Source organism: Topomyia yanbarensis, chromosome 3 (genome assembly GCF_030247195.1).
Source record: "Topomyia yanbarensis strain Yona2022 chromosome 3, ASM3024719v1, whole genome shotgun sequence".
Lineage (NCBI taxonomy): Eukaryota > Metazoa > Arthropoda > Insecta > Diptera > Culicidae > Topomyia > Topomyia yanbarensis.
Window position 1 is genome coordinate 65,968,601 of NC_080672.1, and position 21,772 is coordinate 65,990,372.

Consider the following 21,772-nt stretch of genomic DNA (forward strand, 5'->3'; position numbering starts at 1 on the left):
CAAATCGTGTGGCTTTAAACCTTTGTACTACAAGTACATTTTTCAGAAAAAAAAACGAAACTGTCGATCCAAACAGCTTCGCTGTCTTTTCAGCGAAACGCCATTCGTGCGTCATATACCGGTGCGTGATCCATCTTGGAACGCTGCATATTTTCCAGCAAAGCCAACAACAGGTGATTTAACAATAACAGGGGCCACCGTATCCCCCCCCCCCCCCAGAAGTAATACCGAGAGGTAGTTCCTGGGAGGAATGATGGCGGAGCCCAATGGAGTTTAGTCGGTATTAAGGGCTGGTCACCATTCGAACCCGACACGCCCCCAGTGCACCCCGTGTGGTAGATTGGACCCTACCAATAGCACGTGTACTGGGCTAGGACGTAAAGGTCTTCTCCATTGCAAAAAAAAACAGGGGGCCACCGTATCATTGCCTCCACCGCACAACCCGTATGACCACAAAATTTATGGACAGTAATTTTGTTGTGTGAATCAATTATATGCTCGCTGGCTAAGTAGGCCACGCTAAGTTGTCCCCCATTAAAATTATGTCGCTTCGTTGGTGACTGTGATGAACAGCCTACTGTACCTGGCTGGTGGTTTGACGATCGGAAGGGGGCTGGGCTTTACCTGTGCAAGAAGGTGTTAATTTCATCAGATTCGGGTGCAAAGCAAAATAGAAAAAAAAATGCGTCCTCGGATTTGAATCACTCTATTGTGGAAGAGTTTCAAACATTTGAGTGACATTTAGCGAGAACTATTTGTGCTATCATTGTATAATTCTACTAAATTGTGTCTGTGAAATCACTGCAATAACTCCTTACTTATTTCTTCAGTAAATTATTTTCAAATTAACCGAAGTTGAGACTCATCCTATTGTTCAACAAGTTGTCGGAGTTATGAGACTATTTAAACAGTTCCGCGGTTAGTAGTTCCACAGAATTTCTTTAGTCAAAGCAAAGTATCGATACTACATCCCAGATTCACACCTGAACAGAATTTGCACGATCCATTACCCCTAACTCTGTGCCGAGCCTTCAAAAGAGTCTGCGGTAATGATAGAAAGAGTGAAATTTCATTCATCGAGTAGCGTCCGTTCTATAACGGCCGTGATCGCTGCCAAATTCAGCATCTTTTCCACTTCAGTGCACATGTTTAAATGTAATTGCCAGATGCACTTTCACTGTTCCGGAATCAGAACAAATTGGCTCAATTGGCGCATTCCACACGTACAACCATTGCTCGCGGGAGGAATTCTTACATTTAAGGTTTTAAAATCCAAAAAAACTGCGCGGAAGTATAGGGCTACTGCACAGTGGTCCAGAGTGCAGGAATTTAAACTTTGTACTAAAACTAAACAATTAAACTTTATTGCATCTTTGAGAGAGTTGTCGTTTAAGAGCCCCTTCGTTGTATCTAAATAATCTTTGGGGTGGTTTTAATTTTTCTAATATAAAAAAATAGCTTTTAAATAATTCTAGGTAGAGCCATAAATGCAATCTGGAGTGAAGTTAAAGAACGACCAATTTTAGTAAATTGTGCTGAAGACATGTATAAGCTCCATCTGCCATACTTCTCATTTTACAATAAATTTAAATCAGAGTTAAGGATGTTTGTCGAAAAAACGGTAGTCCGACTTCAAACAATTTTATGATCAATTCATCGGTGGCGGAGATATGGGGGGGAAGGGGAGGAGTTGCTTCTCTAATCTTCCGGTCATCACATCGCATGCTTTGGTATTCTTAATATGTATAACAAACATGAAGATGTGACACAAGGTGCCAAGAGCGCACTAAAATCCTGTCAATCCTATTTTTCATTGGATTGTCTGCTCTAAATATATCACCAGGGGACCATTCATAAATGATGTTGGATATTGACAATAGGGGAAGAGCGTCACGTAACGAGATAAAAAAAACTAAAAATGAATTTTAGACGTATCAGCGGATCAGGGATAAAAAAACGTACAACATTGTTTATGAATGGCCCCCAAACAAAGAATATTCCATAACGAATATCACGCAACATCGGTGACAGAGCATTGGGATCAAGGCCAAGTCCCCCCTGGGTCGTGCAAAACTGAGAAGCAGCATCAATTTAGGCACAGATAGCAGACGTCCATTTATTTTCATTTTGTTTTGTTTTGTCTTTTTATTTGTTTCTCCTGCTACGATGTGTGAGGGAGAACCGGACGGCCAAGGAAACGGAAAGCCAGTGGCCCAAACAGATCAGGAACAGGAGGGAGGACTGCGAACAGGGAAACCGACAACAGAGGAGAAATCGTTTATTTATTTATTATAGCTACGATACTAATCACAATTGTTTTGCTTTTCTTGTTTCGTTTCAGCAAACCAAAAACTATACGGACTAGCCCATACGAACAGTTAGGCTTTGTAGGTTCTCATCTTGAGAAATGACAATGACACTGTACGAGATGGCGCTGGGCCTGTGGCCTTCGACTGGCATGGTCCTTTCTCATTGATTCGGAAGTCTTCTTGGCTGGTTGGTAGATATGTGCTCCTACTTGCAAGTTGATCAATTCACTTGGGTGGGGGACATGTGGATCCTACTAGTTGTCGACTCTTTTGATCGTGAGTATGAGGCTAGTTCAGGAAAGGAGTGCAGGACTGGCACCTAAGAGATAGTTAATTATTCAGGACTTGTTCTTATGATTACTAAACTCGACCAAGCACACCGGCTCTCAGAAATGATAAGCAACCCTTTCGGGTCGGTGTGGTCTATTCGAGTCGAACCAGGCGGACATTCGGTTCGAGCAAACTTTATGGTTAATAGTGGATAAATATTTATTACGCCTTTATTGGCAGAGATTCTTTTTGCGAAATCCTAAAATACCTTCACTGGTATAGCTACTCAGGATAATAATAATAGAAAATTAAGGATTTGCCCGGTCCATAATGTAATGAATATGTATATTGACTAGAACAGGGATAATCGAGTTATGTTATAAGATAGAGAAGAACAGCACAGTTGAAGGAAAAGTATTCGCGAGTAAGGACTAATACTGCTAGTATGTTTACCGTTTCAATTAATAGTCGATTGATCTGCTTCGGACCTAGGAGACAAAAAGGAGATTAGGAAGAGACAGAAGCGGATTCAATGCAAAATTTGCCAATATGACGTTGACCCCAAGGCGATGGTAGGATTATTTTCCATAGGATGACAGACTAGATGACACGACGTTACACGCTCTGAACTTGCGCCAAATAGTTTGTATGTATGTATGAAATTCGCGGACATCACGGCTGACTGCGATCTCTAATTTACTTAACAGTCGATTGATCCGCTTCTGACCTAGGGGACCCATGAGGAGATCAGGAAGAAAATAGAAGCGGAATCAATGCGAAGTTTTAATTGCATCACTGACGACTTAGCACGCGTTGTTAGGAGCAGGATACATTGGACCAGACAAAATAGAGAACTTGACGTTACGTTAAGCTGCAATCCCATCTGCCCGATAAAAAAAAACTGATCACAATTATTTTGCTTTTCTTGTCTCGTTTCAGCAAACCAAAATCTCTTTACTATCTCTTCATTTTCTGTCTCCAACTATCCTCTATGTAATGTATCTGAAACTTGTGGGACTGGTTAACAGCCGGCGCCTGCTTGTGGAAGAAACTGGTGTGCTATACGGACTAGCACATACGAACAGTTAGGCTTTGTAGGTCCTCATCTTGACAGAGTCTAGATGGGCGGATGAACGTCTGCCAGGGTGTGGGCTGAGAAATGACAATGACAATTCATCGGTGGCGGAGATATGATGCGCATACACGGTCACTGCAATGAATTGTTTCGGGGAAATAGTCGGCAAATTTGTCTATTTTGGCATGAAAACATGAACATTCTTTAACTTCAGCAAGGTTTGGACTATATACCTGAAAAGAAACAAAAAAAAAAAATCTGCGCTTTACCAAGTTCTAAAACAGATTGCCAATTGAACAGCGAAACAGTTGAAAAAGTGTACGCTCTTCAAGTTTTTAACGATCGAAATATTTTCTTTTGCAGAACGTAAGTCTTGGAATAAATTAAAAAATCGTTTTCCCGGGATTATCGAATCTCAAGAATGGTAACACGTTCCATGGTGACATGACCTGGAACTCCTAGGGAAACGGACTCTCTTCTGCCATCTGTACCATACACTAACAATTAAGCATCAGATTCACGGTCCGCGCGCGATCATTCAAGAATACACGCTACATCATTATTAAATCGAAATTATACTCGCGAAATCACATTCACGCGACAAACACGTTAATATACAAATGCTTCAGCCCTTAGCGACCATCCACGGCACCTACACCCCCCGCTAGCTCGTAAATAAGATAACATCCCGGTGATAAAGTGAATGTCTCAGCTCCTATAAATTTTCAAACGCGGTCTCAAGCTTGAACCCAAAGACTCGCGCGCTCGCGCGATCATTAATCGGTCACGCCCGGAAACCATTACCCTCTGTCCTAGTAACTTAGGTTTTTTTTATTTCGATTATAGAGGTTTTAACCTTAAGGTCATTCGCCTCTTCGGGTTAGAAACATTTCTTATGAAAAATTTCTAACCCTATGTGCGGGGTCGGGACTCGAACCCAGGTGCGCTGCGTACAAGGCAATCGATTTACCAACTACGCTACCCCCACCCCCTAGTAACTTGGGTCTATACATTCAATAGAACCAATCAAAAAATAAAGCTCATATTCACTAGACAACACGTTCCATGGCGACATGACCGGGAATTCTAGTGATATGGAAGATCTCACTTTCTCCTAGCATCTGAGCCGTACAACGAAAATAAAGTATTAGATTCACGGTCCGCGGTTATGAAATAGAATTTATACACGCGAAGTTACATACACGTTAGCACACGTGACATACAAACGCACACGCGATCGAACACGTTAACGTACAAACGCTCGAGCCTTTCGCGATGATACACGCGTTGGCGAAATCCCTCCGCTCGCTGTGAATATCACATTCAGAATCACGGCCCGCTGCAATTGGCCTTAAGCAGTGTTTTAGTGGGCGACATTACCTGTCTCGTCTGCAATTGTAGTGTGTGTTTCTGACGGGGAGCACTTCCGAGAACCTAGCTCTACAGCTCCAGTAGGACAATTCCCAAAAAAATTATTATTGTGAAAAATGACATTTTTTTCAGTTTATATTTTTTGTGAAGAAGTATTCATTCCCTGCAACTCATTCTCAGATAGTTTTGCTGTATAAAATACAGTTATCGAACGAAAAAAATCGAAATTTTTGCACATAGAAACTTTTACACCCTTTTGAAGTATTGCTCTTCAGTCAAAATAATCTTATTGACTGTAGAAAATGTTTAGTCTAGCATGCCAGAAAAACCTGTAAAGTTTCATCGGAATCTAAGATGGTCGGTCACGATTGTAGAGATTTTCAGAGGGACCTTCGTGGAATTCCTCGAATACATGAGATCTTTCGTAGAATTTTCAAATAAAAATCATTGCCATTTTTTGAAGATGCATAGACAATTTTTACGTGGTTTGAGATCCGCGCTAAATTTCGGGGGGATTCGGTCCTTTCATTCCCAAGTTTTTTTTCTGGCGCATATAGCGGTCCAAGGCAATTTTTCTTTTAAACTGTTGTAGTGAAGAAATCATGATCATGATCAGCATCATGATAGGTGCTTCTCTGATAGTGTTTTGAACTCACGTCATTGCGGGTCGTAGCACTGACTATTGGCACTGCTCTATCTTAGCACATTCTCTGATAGTGTTAGAAGCTACTAAATTTTCACTTTCCGATGCGTAATGTAATTTTCATAGAATTTTTTTTTTTGAATGTTCTCTTATTGGAGCTTTAGAGCTAGGGTCTCGGGATGGCTTCCCGCCTGAATCACACACTACAATTGCAGACGAGACGGCGAGTGTCACTCACTCAAACACTGCTTAAGGCCAATTACAGCGAGCCGTGATTCTGAATGTTATATTCATTGTACGGTTCAGATATGTGCGGGCGTCGAGACTTCACGATCGCGTGTATTATCGCGAAGGGCTCAAGCGTTTGTACGTTAACGTGTTCGATCGCGTATGTCGCGTGTGCTAGCGTGTATTGAACTTCGCTCGCATAAATTCTATTTTATTACCGTGTGTCCATTCGCATATGTGCGTGTGGTCTTGGATGATCGCGCGTGGACCGTGAATCTGATACTTAATGTACGGTGTACGGTTCAGTTGTCAAAAGAGAGTGAGCTCTTCCGTATCACTAGAGTTTCCGCTCATGTCACCACGGAACGTGTTGTCTAGTGGATATGTGCGTCATTTTTTATTGGTCCAACTGAAGGCATGCGCCTAGGCTGTTACGGCCTAGGACCATGCCTTCAGGTCAAGGTCGTTTATAGGTTCACTCCTGAGACCTCGCTTGTAAATTTATATGTGCTAAAACGTTCACTTAGTCATTGTAGCTTTATCCTGTTCGAGAGATCGCGGATGCAGGTGTGCATGGATGATTGCGAAGGGTTCGAACGTTTGTATGTTACCGTGTTTGCCGCTATCGCTAGCGTGTATGTAACTTTGCGTGCATAAATCGATTTTATAACCGAGTTACCATTCGCATATTCGCGTGTGTTCTTGAATGATCGCGCTACCCATGACTCTGATGCTTAATTTTCAGTGTGCGGTTCAAATACTAGAAGAAACTTGCCCCATAACAGTAGAGGTCCCGGTCATGTCGTGGGACGTGTTGTTTAGTTTATATGAATATCATTTTTTGATTGAAACCGCGTTCGTAAATTTATAGGTGCTAAACCTCACTTCATTACCGCGGTGTTTTATACTGGCGAGATCGCGGACTAAAAATGTGTGGCAATCGCATGTTCGCGTTCGTGACCAAGTGTGCTTGTGTTATCGCGAAGGTCATTAGCGTTTGTACGTTTGGAATGGCAGAGTGTATGAGTGTATATAAGAGAACATGATTGTGGTAGTGAGTGTTAGTATGAATCTATTTTAAGATATAGTAATAAAAGGAAACAGCATGCCGAATAAAATAAAAAAAAAGGTGAAAAGTATATAATGTGACCGACATTATTTTTGAATGATGAGTGCATGCATGAGTAGTGGAAAAGCAAACTAATAGAAGTACAGCAAAACAGACTAATGAAACAGAAGAAAAGAACACATGTAACATGCAATCAAACTACTTGAACTCGTCTAGATGCCAGCAAATGAAGTTGATTCACCATTAACATTTGATCATGCTATGCTGACCGGGAATGGACCAGTTACTTGCGTCGGTAAACTAATCGTACCTTAATTCATCCAATCCTATCTTTCCGAATGAGTGGTATCAAATGTTCGAAATGATCACCGGAAAAAAGTGACCAACGAATCCTAGGAAGGATTACTCATTATTCTATCATATTCGCTAGTTCTGCATTCATTCCCTGGCGCAGCTGTCACAAATACTCAGACGAACATATACACATATAGACATACGACTAGCACTTATGTGATTGTTATCAATTGTACACTAGTACTACACTACAATTATTATTACACTAACATTAATAGGCTTCTAATTTTACATTTCTTTAATTAGCCTGTGCACGATAAATCGTCACACAATGACCCCCACTCACTCCTTTGCTCCTCCACGTTGGACACTAGAGCAATACAACCGGATGCTGGACGCATTAACCGACTCGTTAGTCGGGCGAACGCCGGTTGTTATAGGAGGAGATTTCAACGCATGGGCCGTGGAGTGGGGTAGTAGGCTGACCAATGCACGAGGTTACAGTCTATTGGACGCACTGGCGAAGCTGGACGTAAAGCTGTGCAATGAAGGTTCCGCTAGCACATTCCGTAAAGACGATCGGGAATCCATCATTGACGTAACATTCTGCAGCGCGTCGCTGATGGATGACATGAATTGACGAGTTAGTGAGCAGTACACACATAGTGATCACCAAGCCATCCACTACACCATTGGTCGGCGAAATCGAACGGTGACGCAGAGTGTGAGGACTGGCGTGCGGAAGTGGAAAATAAAGGAATTCGACAAAGAACGAAGCACTTCGTGCTGACAGCGTCACTCCAATTCCGAGTGCCGATGAGCTGTCGGAAACAATAGCTAGGGCATGCGATATAACAATGCCGAGGAAAATGGAGCCGAGGAACTACCGGCGTCCGGCGTACTGGTGGAACGAGGCTACTTGCCTAAAAGCCAGAAGACGCGTTCAGAGAGCAAGATCTGAGGCAGTCAGAGAAGAGTGTAAGGTAACATTCCGGGCGGCCAGGGCCGCTTTTAAACGTGAGATAGTGCTAAGCAAGTCCACCTGGAGGGCCTTTTCCCGAAGCACGACCCAGCCGCATGGCCGCCTACACCGTACGCTGATGCAGATGATGGAAATGCAGTTGACAATCGGATTTCCAACGACGAGCTCCTTATAGTGACAAAAGGGCTGAAAGCGAAGAAAGCTCCCGAACCGGATGGTATCCCCAACGTGGCACTGAAGACTGCGATCCTGGCGTTTCCGGACATGTTCAGGATAGTCCTACAGAAATGCCTGGACGATGGCTACTTCCCGGATAGATGGAAGATCCAAAAGCTGGTGTTGCTGCCAAAACCAGGGAAACCATCAGGAGATTCAGCATCGTATCGGCCTATATGCCTGCTGGATACTCTCGGTAAACTCCTGGAAAGAGCCATCTTCAACAGGCTGACGACCTACGCTGAAATAAGAACGGACTATCGCAGAGACAGTTGGGGTTCCGGAAAGGAATATCGACGGTGGACGGCATCCACATAGTCTTCACGAACGCGGAAAAAGCATTGAAGCAAAAGAGAAGTGGTAATCGCTATTGCGCCGTGGTAACGATAGACGTGAAGAACAGTGCTAGCTGGGGAGCCATCGCAGTAGCGCTGCATAGAATGCGGGTTCCGGACTATCTATGCAAGGTTCTGAAAAGTTACTTTCAGAACCGAGTACTGGTCTACGAAACGAACACGGGGCAGAGGTCGATTAGGGTAACGGCGGGAGTACCTCAGGGCTTCATACTCGGCCCAACGTTCTAGAATATTATGTACAACGAAGTGTTAACACTGGAACTGCCCAGGGGAGTGGAGATCGTCGGCTTTGCAGATGATGTCCCGACGATGGCGGGCGAGACCCTTGAGGAGGTGGAGATGCTGACGGCAGAGATAATAGGCATCGTGGAAACCTGGATGGCTAACGTCAAGTTGCAGCTGGCTCACCACAAGACTGAGGTAGTGCTGGTCAGCAACCGTAAGCAAATCCAGCGTGTCGAGATCAGCGTCGGGGGACAATCCATTCCATCGATGCGCGCGCTGAAGCGCCTGGGTGTGATGGTTGACGATCGGTTTAATTACAACTGTCATGTCGACTATGTATGTGAGAAGGCTGCGAGGACAACTAGCGCATTGGCAAGGATCATGCCGAATCACGGAGGGGCAAGAGGCAGCACGAGACGTCTCCTGGCGGGTGTCTCATCCTCAATACTGAGATATGGCGTACCGGCCTGGGCTGCTGCGTTGAACTCAAAGCGGAACCGGGCGAATTTGACAAGCACTTTTCGCCTAATGGCTGTTCGTGTCGCGAGTGCGTACAGAACGATATCGTCGGAGGCGGTATGCATAATTACCGGGATGATTCTTATCTGCATCACTCTGGCTGAGGACGTAGAATGCTACTAGCGGAGAAATGAACGTAATGCAAGGAGACTGGTTCGAGTAGACTCGTTGGCTAAGTGGTAGTAAGAGTGGGATAACGCGGAGAAAGGAAGGACCCACCGACTCATCCCAAATGTGTCTACTTGGGTACATAGGAAGCATGGAGAGGTGAACTTCCATCTGACGCAGTTTTTGTCCGGGCATGGATGCTTCCGGAAATACCTACATCGGTTTGGACATGCTTCGTCACCCCTTTGCTCGGAGTGTGTGAACGTGCAAGAGACAGCGGAACACGTGGTCTTCGAATGCCCCAGATTCGAAGAAGTACGAAGGGGTATGCCTGATATAACAGTGGACAATATCGTCGAAAAGATGTGCCGCGACGAGCGTATCTGGGACGCTGTCAACAGAGTTGTTACTCCGAGCTGCAAAGGAAATGGCGAAGGGACCAACAAAGTAACGACATTGGTTAGAGCGCCGCAGTGGTACCACAAATAGGGTTTCGGGAGAAATTCCGCCACCGGGAAACTCGCCGACGATGTAGACTGGGTCCACCACCGGGGACCAGTTGAGTAGTACGCGAAGTAGCACCGGGCTCGGGTCGTCGGGGCGCCAGCGAACCGGACGTCAGGCTTCACCGGAATCGCCGGACCGACCTCGACACTCTACCGGGTAGCTCGTGAGTAGGCTAGATCCACCGTCGGGGATTAGACCGACTAGACCGCGTCGAATAACCAGAAGTGGATCGTTGGGGCGCCAGTAAACCGGAAGCTACGCTCCACCCGGAATCGCTGGATGAAGCTCAGCATCTGCTGGCTGGCCGTTGAGTAGGCTAGGTCCACCACCGGGAACTAGACCGAGTAGACGAGGCGGGGAGCTTAAAGGCTCACAGAAACGTACATCGGTATCGGGAGCAGTCTGCCGCCGGGGAATTCACGATAAGGTAGATTCGACGCCGTGGACAACCCGACAGAATCGTGACGAAAAGGGGAGCTAATTGGCTCACGAAGCAAACACCGGTTACGAAAGAAATTCCGTTGTCAGGGAACTCTCACTCGGAGTAGGATAACCGGTAAAGCTGGAAGATTTTAGTAAAGCTAAATGGCTCAAGAAATCGGGTATCGGTGTCGGGGGAAATTCCACCGTCGGGGAACTATCGGTCGAAGTAGGATGAGTTCACCGTTGAGCACTATCCAAGCGGATCGTGATAAGGCCGGGAGCTGAATGACTCACGGAAACATGAGCTGAATGGCTCAGGGAATCAGCACCTAAACGGCTCATCACAGGGACGAGAAATAAACGGCGACGTAATGGATGGAGATAAGAAGCAGGAGAGGAATCGAGAGTTATACGATGACGTAGTTCCGTGGGGAAGAAGGGTGTAAAAAGTAAGGAATGTTTTTAGTGGTTGGGCACGAACGTGAGTCGTGAGTCCCACGCAGTGCCAATACACTACAGGCCAGGCTTTTGAAGCTTTTTTAACCTTACTATAAAAAAAAACAATGACCCCCACTGCAAACCGTGTCCATCAACACCGCCACTGAGTTGTGGAATAATGCTTGCAAACACGGCCCACAGCAAAAGTCTATCAACGGCGACCCGCCAGTCGGCCGAGCCAATGCGCTCAGGCTGATGTTTGATCGATAGTTTTGACAGGTGCATATTATGAAAAAAAAAAAACAACATGAAAAGGCCCATAAGACCTCCTGTTGAAACTGATGCACGAAATTTGCTTGATGATGTTTGCAATACCTTAAATCCATCAACTTAATGGAGGGGTAATATAATTCTCATAGAATGTTTACAATAAAAGTCCAATCGAAAAATGTAGTAGAAGACAGTCTAAAATCACAGGTTTAATCAATTTTCAATAATATTGTACGATGACGACCATACACAAAGTTTAAAAAATTTCACCTTTACCTGAAACTGCCCCTGGCAGCACTGCTCCAGCGGAATCCAATCAAACTAATACAACAACTATACTTCAAATCTTACGGGCTAATCTTTTGTCTTCTACTGACAGGAGTCGAGCTTAGGCAGCATAAGTACGAATCTTTCAAGTCTATCAACATGTCTCCTGATAAAGACACCGCGAGAGCCGACAAAAGAGAAGCCACGTTTTTATAACTTTCCCTACTCAGTAATCTCTAGCTAGTTGAATGTCGTTAGAATAAAAAAAACGAAAATGCGATTACATATTAGGCGTAATGAAAAAGAAAAAGGAACTGATGAGAATCCATCGGCAGCAGTGGGTAGCCGCTGTAGACAAATCCGCCACCTTACACACAGTAGCAAACCCACTACCACTGCAAGCGCAATGGCAATAGTCAAATACAAATCTACCTCGGCATTCGAAAGGCAAACAGAGATAAACAGCAGCATTTCATTGATGCTAATCGTCGACAGGTTTTCAATGGGTGTTCTTACGTTGCTTCTCTTTTATCGGTTTTCGCGGTAAAGAGGGACAAGTCTGTCTTTACCAGGAGACATGTTGGTAGACTTGAGTGATTCGCAGTTGTGCTGCCTAAGCTCGACTCCTGCCAGCAGAAGACAAAAGATTAACCCGTAAGATTTTAGGCCTGTTTCTAATGACAATTCTTGTTTTCCGATCTGTAATTTTACTCATCCTTGCTCTCACTTGAGTACTGTAGCTCTAAATTTTCATAACTTTTCCTACTCAGTTATCGCTGGCTAATTGAATGTCGTTAAAATGTAAAAAGGAAAATGTGATTACATATTAGTCGAAATAAAATGAGGGAAAAAAAGCAATAACTACAATTCTACGGATATTACTTCTACCAAAAGTAAGATTTGTTTTTCTTTCCAATAATACTTCATTTAGACCATTACAGGTAACATGACCAATAACCAACAAGTAAACATTTTCATCACTTTTATTTGGCAGATGGAAACCACAAACTGCCTTTCAAATAACTTGTCATAATACAACCGTGTGGAAATAATTTACTAGATACATAGTTTAAACATTGTTATAATTCGAAATCTATCATAAATCGGGTTGAATCGCCGGGCAAACCGTTACTTCGATGCAATTCCGATACGCGTCGTTGCGTCTGTGCAGCACCCACCAGCGACCGGCGAGGCTAGAAATAATAAATAGTTCAGCAAGACCTTCATATAACCATCCGCATGTAATACAATGCCACCACCGCATCAAGAGCACATCATCACCGCCGCCATCATCAGTCAGATTGTTGCATGCACCGGCGAACACACAATAGCGTATCGTCAGCGAACCGTGGATTCCTTCGAAGCACAACAACCAAAACAAACTGGCCAACGTGCATCATTTAGGTGGGATCTTTCCCAATCAGTCATTCGGTCGGTACAGTACGATGATTCACGAGGCTGATACTGGACCCCTAACCGCTTACCCGTCATCACGAATTGTAATCTCAACTATACCAGGTCAGATTATTGGTAGGGAAATTCCATCACAAATACCATCGATCATAAATAGAAAACGGTCCAAAACTATGGCGACGGGGCACTCTGTACCAGCACGAACGCATACCTTAATTGATTGTAAATTTCAATCACCGTACACCGAGAACCACCATAAACCGAACCAACACACATCAGATTGCGGTTCACCGCAAAAATCTCGCGGCAGCCATACCTAATGGGGGACAATTTGTGGATGGCATACCAACGGCGACGCGAACGTCGATTACCAGGACAGGCGCGGTTGGCGTTGGGTGACATTCCTTGGCCTCTGCTGGCAACAGCCGCCAATGATACCCGTGGATTACAGAATGTGAAGCGAGCAAATTTGATTTAAATTGGTCCAACTCGATCACGCAATTAGGAGGTTGGTCACAGATGATGGACAAGCGACTCGGCCCATTTAGGGTCTCCGGACGATTGGCAATTGTGTACAGACAGAGGTGAAGTAAGGTTCAACCCTTCTGAATGATCGCATCAAACTTCGGCGCAAAGTAGTTTTCAATTAGTTTGTTGAGCGAGTTAGTAATAGTTTCGGGTGGCATTCCAAAAGTTCTACGAATTTATGGAATTGACTGAACCACGTATTATCAATTGAAACATTGAAGAAAGAAAAAAAACATGTACTATCATCGATGGACCAAAATTTCTTCACATAACGGGGCGTATTTCAAATCATGCCGCAAACCCTGACCACCGATCCGTCCGCCAACCCCGAAACGGGGGACTCAAAGTCTCTCTGATTCAATTAATCATCTCGGTCGGTTTATGATTGGTTTATTAAATTACGACGATGATGTGCGATGCGATGCGATGGCGGTATCGGTGCGGCTGGATTCAATAGGCCACGATGCCGCCGTTAACATTTAGGTAGGTGCACTTGATGGAACAGCAGGAGCGCGACGTGGTGACGGAGGATTATTGTTGATGGTTATAACTTTTGCTTTCGTGATGGTATTTCTCGCTCGGCACCCACTAATGTAGAGTGGTCCGAACTGCTGCCACACTTGTGGTCACCGGTGGGCCAGGTGTAACATGTGCGGATAGGCACACTCGGTTGTTGAACCACTCTCTTCTATTGAGGAGCATTTACGCGCGCGCGGTGTGATACCGTCAGAGGAAGGAATTTTCTGTACGAAAATGGCAGTGATGAATACGGTCAATCTTGCAACCGATTCAGCGAGAAGCAATAAAGCAAAAATTGAGATGGAAAATGAAATAATTGTTGCAAGCGTTACTGGCGCGTATGTCGAAGTGGGAGCTGCCGATGAAACTGGTTTACGGTTTGTTGCTGCCGATTGGAACAATTCGTTACGACTCTGCAGTATTCACTTTCGATTGCCAATCATTCCGGCTTCGATCGTACTTTCGCAACTTATGTTGGGTATGTAATCGATTCAGGTGCCTTGTGTAGGCACCATGATTGCACTGGGAGTAGCCCTGGATGTGAAATTAATGGGATCAATTTTCAACTGGTTTTTAGCGAATGAGCCGAGGAGAATTGCGAGTTGCACAGAACTTTGGCGCAGTGAACTTTCAACTGGTAACTTATAAGATAATTATCTGGATGATGTTGGAAAATTTAGTTCCAATTGGTACCAATAAAATACAAATAAAATCCATAACGAAGTTTAGGGGTCAACTAGGGGTAACCGAAAGAGCATAGTTGTTATTAGAAGTATAAGAAAATAAGAATTCCATAAAGGGCGAACACGAAATTACTGTGACACCGAAAATGTCATGCCAATTTTCTTATAATGTTTAAAATCAAACCAAAATATTAGGGTAGTTTTATACATATATTTACTTCAAAAATCAAAAGAAAAGTTAATCGATGAGTGTAAAATTGAACGCATTTTCGCTTGATGCCTTCCATCAAAGTCTTTACAATGTCATCCGGTACCAGTTTCTCAGTTTTTTTTCCATTTTCTTAACATGTCCTTCTCGTCTTTGACTGTCTTCTTGCTCTTCCGAAGCTCCCGCTTCATCATTGCCCAGTACTGCTCCACCGGGCGCAGCTCCGGATAATTTGGCGGATTCATGTCCTTTGGAACAAAATGGACAGAATTGGCCTCATACCACTCCAGGACACTTTTAGAATAGTGGCATGATGCCAAAACTGGCCAAAATAGCGGAGCTTCCTCGTGCTGCAGCAAGAACGGCAAAATGCGCTTCTCGAGGCACTCAGATTTGTAGATCTCGCCTTTTACTGTGCCCTTTGTCACGAAAGGCTCACTTCTCAGTCCGCAAGAGCAGATGGCCTGCCAAATGAGATATTTGGAGGCGAACTTCGACATTTTCTTCTTCTTAAATTTGTCGTCCACATAGAACTTGCTCTTGCCGGTGAAAAACTCCAACCCCGGAATTTGCTTAAAATCGGCTTTTATATACGTTTCGTCGTCCATCACACAGCAGCCATATTTTGTCAGCATCTTCTCTTAGAGCTTCCGTGCCCGAGTTTTAGCCGTCGATTGTTGCCGCTCATCGCGGTTTGGGAAGTTCTGTACCTTAAATGTATGTAGTCCAGCTCTCTTCTTTGCATTCTGGACGTAGCTCTGCGACATGCCGATCTTTTAGCCAAATCACGGCTTGAGACGTTGGGATTTGCTTTAATCATTCGCGTCACCTTTCACCTTTTTGTTCTCCGGTCCCGGTTTTCTTCCAGCTCCTTTGCCGTGGTCTAACGTCAACCGCTCCTGGAACCGCTTCAACACTCTGGAGACGGTTGAATGGTGAATGTTCAACATTTTTCCCAACTGCCGGTGTGACAGGTCAGGAAATTCCAGGTGTTTGGAAAGAATTTGTTTTCTCGACTCGCGTTGGTTCACCTCCATTTTCGTTGTATCGAAAATCACGGCTTCGAGTTTGACAGCATGTAAACAATACACATCAATGAGAAAGTGTGCAAAATTTGGTTGATTTTTACCCAATGGTAAAAAAGTTATGCCCTGTTGAATGTGTCGCAATAATTTCGTGTTCGCCCTTTACTATCCTTATGAGCGCAATATCATCTGCAAATGAATACCAACAAATGAGATCATAACATCTGAAGAAGTAAAATGCTAGTAGAGGGATTCCATGAGAAACCGGTCGACCGCAAAATATGACCATCGTCGATTCGAACGAAACTTTGCAGGTGTGTTCGCTGTATGAATCTCCATGATATTCTCTGGCAATTGGAATATTTTGATACAAGAGTAATTTTTCAAAAGGGCGTAAACGTTTCTACGTGCATGAATTTCAAATTTTTTTGTTCGATTACTGTATTTTATACAGCAAAACTATCTGAGAACAAGTTACAGGGAATGAATACTTCTGTCCGAAAAAATATACACTGAAAAAAATGATAAAAATTTAAGTTGCGAAAAAACCCATTTTTTAAATTTTTTATATTTTGTTACCAAAAACCTAAAGAGAAAAGAAACATTTTGATTGTGATTGCATGATGGAGAAAAAATCGGTAAAAAAGTTTTTCTAGGAATAACTTCGTACATGTTTTTAAATTTCATACTAATTGACATACAAAATTGTAATTTTATTACAGAATATAATTCTAAGCACCATTTAAAATCAAAATGCATTTAACAAAAATCTTCCAAAATGCGATAGTTTTCGAGATATTTGAAATTTTGCTCCTTCAAAGCATAAGCATAAGAGATCGCCCGTAGTTGCTACTCCGTTATTGACCAGAACCAAATTAGGTTGCAAAATGTTCATTGGAACAACATGCTTGGGAATAATATGATGAGCCACATTGTACAATCTATTTTGATCCCTGCATGCTGATCAATACCGACGCCGGCCACGTCCGAATGCAGATCTTCTGGGAAAGGAAGGAATGTTAGTCCGATACATGTTGCTACTAGAGACCGAGGAATCCTCTGCATCTCCACATGTATCACGGGAATGGGAGAGTTGTTAGTAAGTGTGCCAATAGCGTTATCATGTAATAATTGCTCTGGGCAGCCGGCTGCCGAGAATTTGGGAAATTTATCATTTGTTGTATTAATACGATTTGCAAAATAAGCAACTTGAACTCCGGATAGCCGGCTATAAGGAGCACTGCTTATATTTCTTAATAATATTCAATCACGCGACGAATTTTTTCGTGATTTCTATCGTGTCGGTGCTGATTTTACCCAGCGATCGTTTGAATAAAATAAGGAATCTTATACAGAAGGTTCATCAAACTCTTTCATAGGTGTTGCGAAGTTGGTGTTCTAGGATTCGCTCCATGCAAGCGATGTGACCTGTACATGGTTTATTAGGTAGTAGTTTAGTAAGTTTTCGATCACGATCGCTCGAAAAAGATATTGTTTAGTTTTTGGTTCTTTTTAAACTCTGGGTAGCCGGCTACCGAGAGTATCCTATGTTTTCTAAACAAAAGCAATTTCAACTCCACACAGCCGATCGTGGGAGTATTGCCTAGAAAAGCTAATCTTATCTGCGTAATGGGCCGGATCAATATTTATTGCGACATTATTTAGACTAATTTCGCTATACCTTCTCCACGATATATTTTTGGGTTGCAAACTACCCAGTGATAACACGTTATACAGACAAAGAGTTATGATAGCTCGAGATGTTATAAATCAACGAAAGTATTTCCTATTTCTAATATCGGATTGTTTGTGAAATACACGTATACGGACGATTATATCGAACATTAAAGGGAAATACAGAGGATCGTTAATCTGATGCACGGGCTTGTTACTAATAACGGAACTTGAAATGAGATTCATTAAAACAAACGCGACGAATTTTCAGTACGTATTGACCCGCGATCATCGATACTAGTCAAATTAAAGTCTTATTGGAGCTGATTTCCCAACAACTATTCATTTGTCCGCTAGATCTGTTAGCACCATCTCATTCTGCTACTATTGGCAGAAGACTGATAGCACCCAGTCGTCGCCGGTCTAAGGACCAAATGCCATCAATAGACTTAGACTCGTGTGGAGGCATGAGATAGAATTTAAAGCTAACCAATGAACATGACAGCAAAACACTTATTCTTCGTGCTGACATAACTGAAGGTAATTGCTTACCGGTACCGATCCCTTCCGCGAACTGTCAATTCTCAAACCTTATACATGATTTAAGTCATCATTCCACTCAAACAAGACCATGTGTTTTCCCTAAGCACATTGAATGCTCTTTGGATCAGTTCCCCTGTTGGTAAAACAAACCCTCAACAAACATAGAAGTTAGTTTGCTCAGTCCAAAGAAAAGTTTGCCGACCGGCAGATACGTGTTCTCTTACAGTGCCATCACACCAACGAACACCCAAAATTTACATACGACAATATATCTGCAATCCCGAATATAAAAGAATCAAAACCCCTACTCATTCGCAATAAAATAAGAAAGTCAAAAAAAACAGTTGAATATCCAAGGCGGCTCATTTCCAAAGATAGCACCGCCTATGAAATACCCAACAAAAATAGGTGACAAGGGACGCGGACGAAATTAGCTGAGCACCGATCGGCTGGTTTGCCACCTATTTTACGGGTGAAGAATTTTGGGGCGACACCTGGTAGTCGCTAGTCGCTGGTGAAACGCCAATTATTTGAATATGCTAATTTTTCTTATTGCCGTATTTTTTTCACTTTTCGGATTGAATTTTTTTCTCTGAAAAGCCATTTTTCACTATTTTTTTGAAATTTTGCTCCTTCAAAAACAATTAATTCGTGTAATTATGCTCTTTTTAAAAGTTATTCGCGTTACCCCATCAAAAAATGTCAAAAATTTAATGTTTATCGTTTTAGTGTATTTGGATCATGGAGAAGCTTTCAATAAAAAAGTTTTCCTAACAACTTTTGACATTTTTTTATAATTCTTACTATTTGCAGTCAAAAATACAATTTTCTTTTTGAATATGATTCTAAACGCCATTTTAAATCGAAATGTTCTTAACATTTTCTAAAATGTAGTAGTTCTCGAGATATTTTAACTTTTGTTTTAACAACACAATTATTTTGTTTTATTACGACCTTTTCATAAGTTAGTCGCGTTTCTCCATCAACAATAATAGGTTTTTCAAAAGGCCCGTAAACTTTCCTGCAACTTTCTCTTTGACATCAAAGCGATATTGTGAAACATTTTAAAGTTAAAGTTCTAAGGCCTTGCAACTAAAAAAGTTTTAAATTAGTTTTTAGGGGTTTTCGTTTGTTTTGACACTAGATGCTGATGTTTCATGCTATTTTTAGACATATTTCGATAAAAGAAAATTTCCCCTTTGGATTTTTTCGAATATTATTAAATCAATATTCAAACACCGCACCCCTTTAATGATATCCGATTGAGCTAGAAATAGACTACTTTTTCGATGTAATAAGCATTTTATGTAAGACTTTATGCGAAAATTTGAAAAATTTTCATTGATATCTAGAGGTGTTCAATCAATTCTCTATACAAACTTTGGTTTTAAACTATGAAGCCCCGTTCCATTTTTTTATTAATCAAAACATAACGCTCATATCCACTAGACAATACGTTCGGTGGTGACATGACCGGGAACTCTAGTTGCGTTGCGTAAGCACGGTATACTTCGTAGATTGCAGACTGATGACTCTCATTTCCTGCCAGACTACTTGAGGAGCATTGTTTGGGAATAACAATTGATCCAGTCCAAGCGAGAGTTTCGCCTGAGAGCCACCATTGCGGGCCACGACCATCTTTACCGTAACTTGGGATGAGAAAGGAAGTGTTGATGTGGTACTTACTTAACGGAAGACCCCGACTCAGTGACACTCCCATAAGTACCACGGATTGGGTAGTGGGTGGGTTGTTAGTCAGGATTCGCTTCAAGCAAGCGATGCGACTGAGACTATATTTTTGTGCATGTTTGAATAGTTTATTGACTGTAGGATACGTAAATCTTCTAGGCGTTTAAACTCTGGCTAATCGTTTATTGAGATTGTTTCATCGAAAACAACTTGAACTCCGGACAGCCGGCTGTCGGGAGTGTTGTCGCGAATGTAAAATGGACCGTAAACAATGAGGTTAAAAGTGGCATGGTGGAACATTCAAAAATTATGTCACGCAAAGATCACCCAATACTAACTAACTCTCTGTCATATTACCACGTTATTTTTCCCCATGGTCTAATACGAATCAAATTATTTTAGTTTTTTCTTCATTTTGTAGTAGCACTTTTATGCCGCTACTAGCAAGTGTTCATGTTCTATGGAATTTACTATATACATGGCGCAATCGTGCGTAAAACGGCCGATTGTGTCAAAGCACATGACGTGCTCCCCTTCCATTTATGTCACAATTATTCATAACTCTTCCTCCTAATAGCGTGGCAGAATTTATAAATGGTCCTTATTGGTATAATCACAAGCATATTGAGATCCTGTAACTTGAAATTTTCCACCTAGTTCGAGTTAAACGTTCCGATATTACAATGAAGACGCCAAACAGAAAAAATACAAATACTGCGTTCCTAAACGATATTAACATCATGCACGAATCAAACACCCCCCGTTTCCAAATAGTACGTACTTATTCTTAGCTCAGTATAATTGACTGATGAGTTAATGGACTAAAAGTAAAGCATTAAATATGACCATAAAACATTTGTTCCCCGTGCTGAAATGATTGCCGCTAATTGGTAATTGGATTTGAATTGATCTTGCGAAATTGTCAATTCTCCACCCTCATACATAATTCAAAAGTCATTCACTCAGACAAGACCATGCGTATTTCCCACCCGCATTAAAGACCCAGTGGATTCGTTTCCTAGTTGGTCAAATAAACACTAAACAAACAAATAAATTAGTTTGTTCAGTCGAAAGAAATGTCAGCTCGATTGGCATCAACCGGCGGATACGTGTTCCCTTACAGTGCCATCAAATGAAAGTACATTTAAAATTACATACGACAAAATATGTGCAACTCAGAATATAGCTAACGAAATCAAGATTGCTTAATTATTTGCATTTAAAAAAGATCGGAAACCAAGGTGGTTCATTTTCAAAGATAGCACTGCTGATGAATCACTGTATAAAAATTGGTGATAAGGGACGCGGACGAAAATAGCTGACCACCGCCGACATGACCGGGAACTCTAGTGATATGGAAAAACTCACTTTCTTCTAGCATGTCAACCGTACTCCGAAAATTAAGTATCCGATTCACGGTCCGCGTGCGATCATCTAATAACATACGTAAATATGCGAAAGGACACACAGTTATAAAACAGATTTTTTCATGCGATGTTACATACACGCTATCACACGCAATCGAACACGTTAAAGTACAAATGCTGAAGCCCTGCGCGATGATACACGCGATCACGAAGTCCTTACGTCCGTACATATCTGAACCGTACAATGAATATCACATTCAAAATCACGGCCCGCTGCAATTGGCTTTAAGGACATGCTGAACAGAGTCACAAGGTGGCAGCTAAAATGGCTGCCGTAGTTTCTTCTTCTTTTTATTTCATCGTCAAATTCAAAACATTGCATTGGCGCCCAAGACAAAATCGTTTGTAACTTAACTGTCTTATCTCCGGTTGCTTAGAAATTGTATCACTGTATGTAAGCATGTTCGAACATGCCGATGAATTGATTCTCATCACGGAATTTTGATTCGTTTGGAAAATTTGTACCTTTTTATTTTTCAAAACAAACGAAACA

The 21,772-nt window shown here is 42.4% G+C and overlaps 1 protein-coding gene and 1 long non-coding RNA gene across 10 annotated transcripts in view; both read left to right on the plus strand.

The window, feature by feature from the left end:
• The window catches only part of LOC131691331 (unconventional myosin-IXAb), a 153,936-nt gene that overhangs the window by 51,123 nt on the left and 81,041 nt on the right, over window positions 1-21,772 (plus strand). The window lies entirely within an intron of this gene.
• On the plus strand, window positions 1,891-3,528 carry LOC131691336 (uncharacterized). Its single transcript, XR_009305752.1, has 2 exons — window positions 1,891-3,229; window positions 3,287-3,528. It is a non-coding gene; the product is annotated as an uncharacterized LOC131691336 (long non-coding RNA).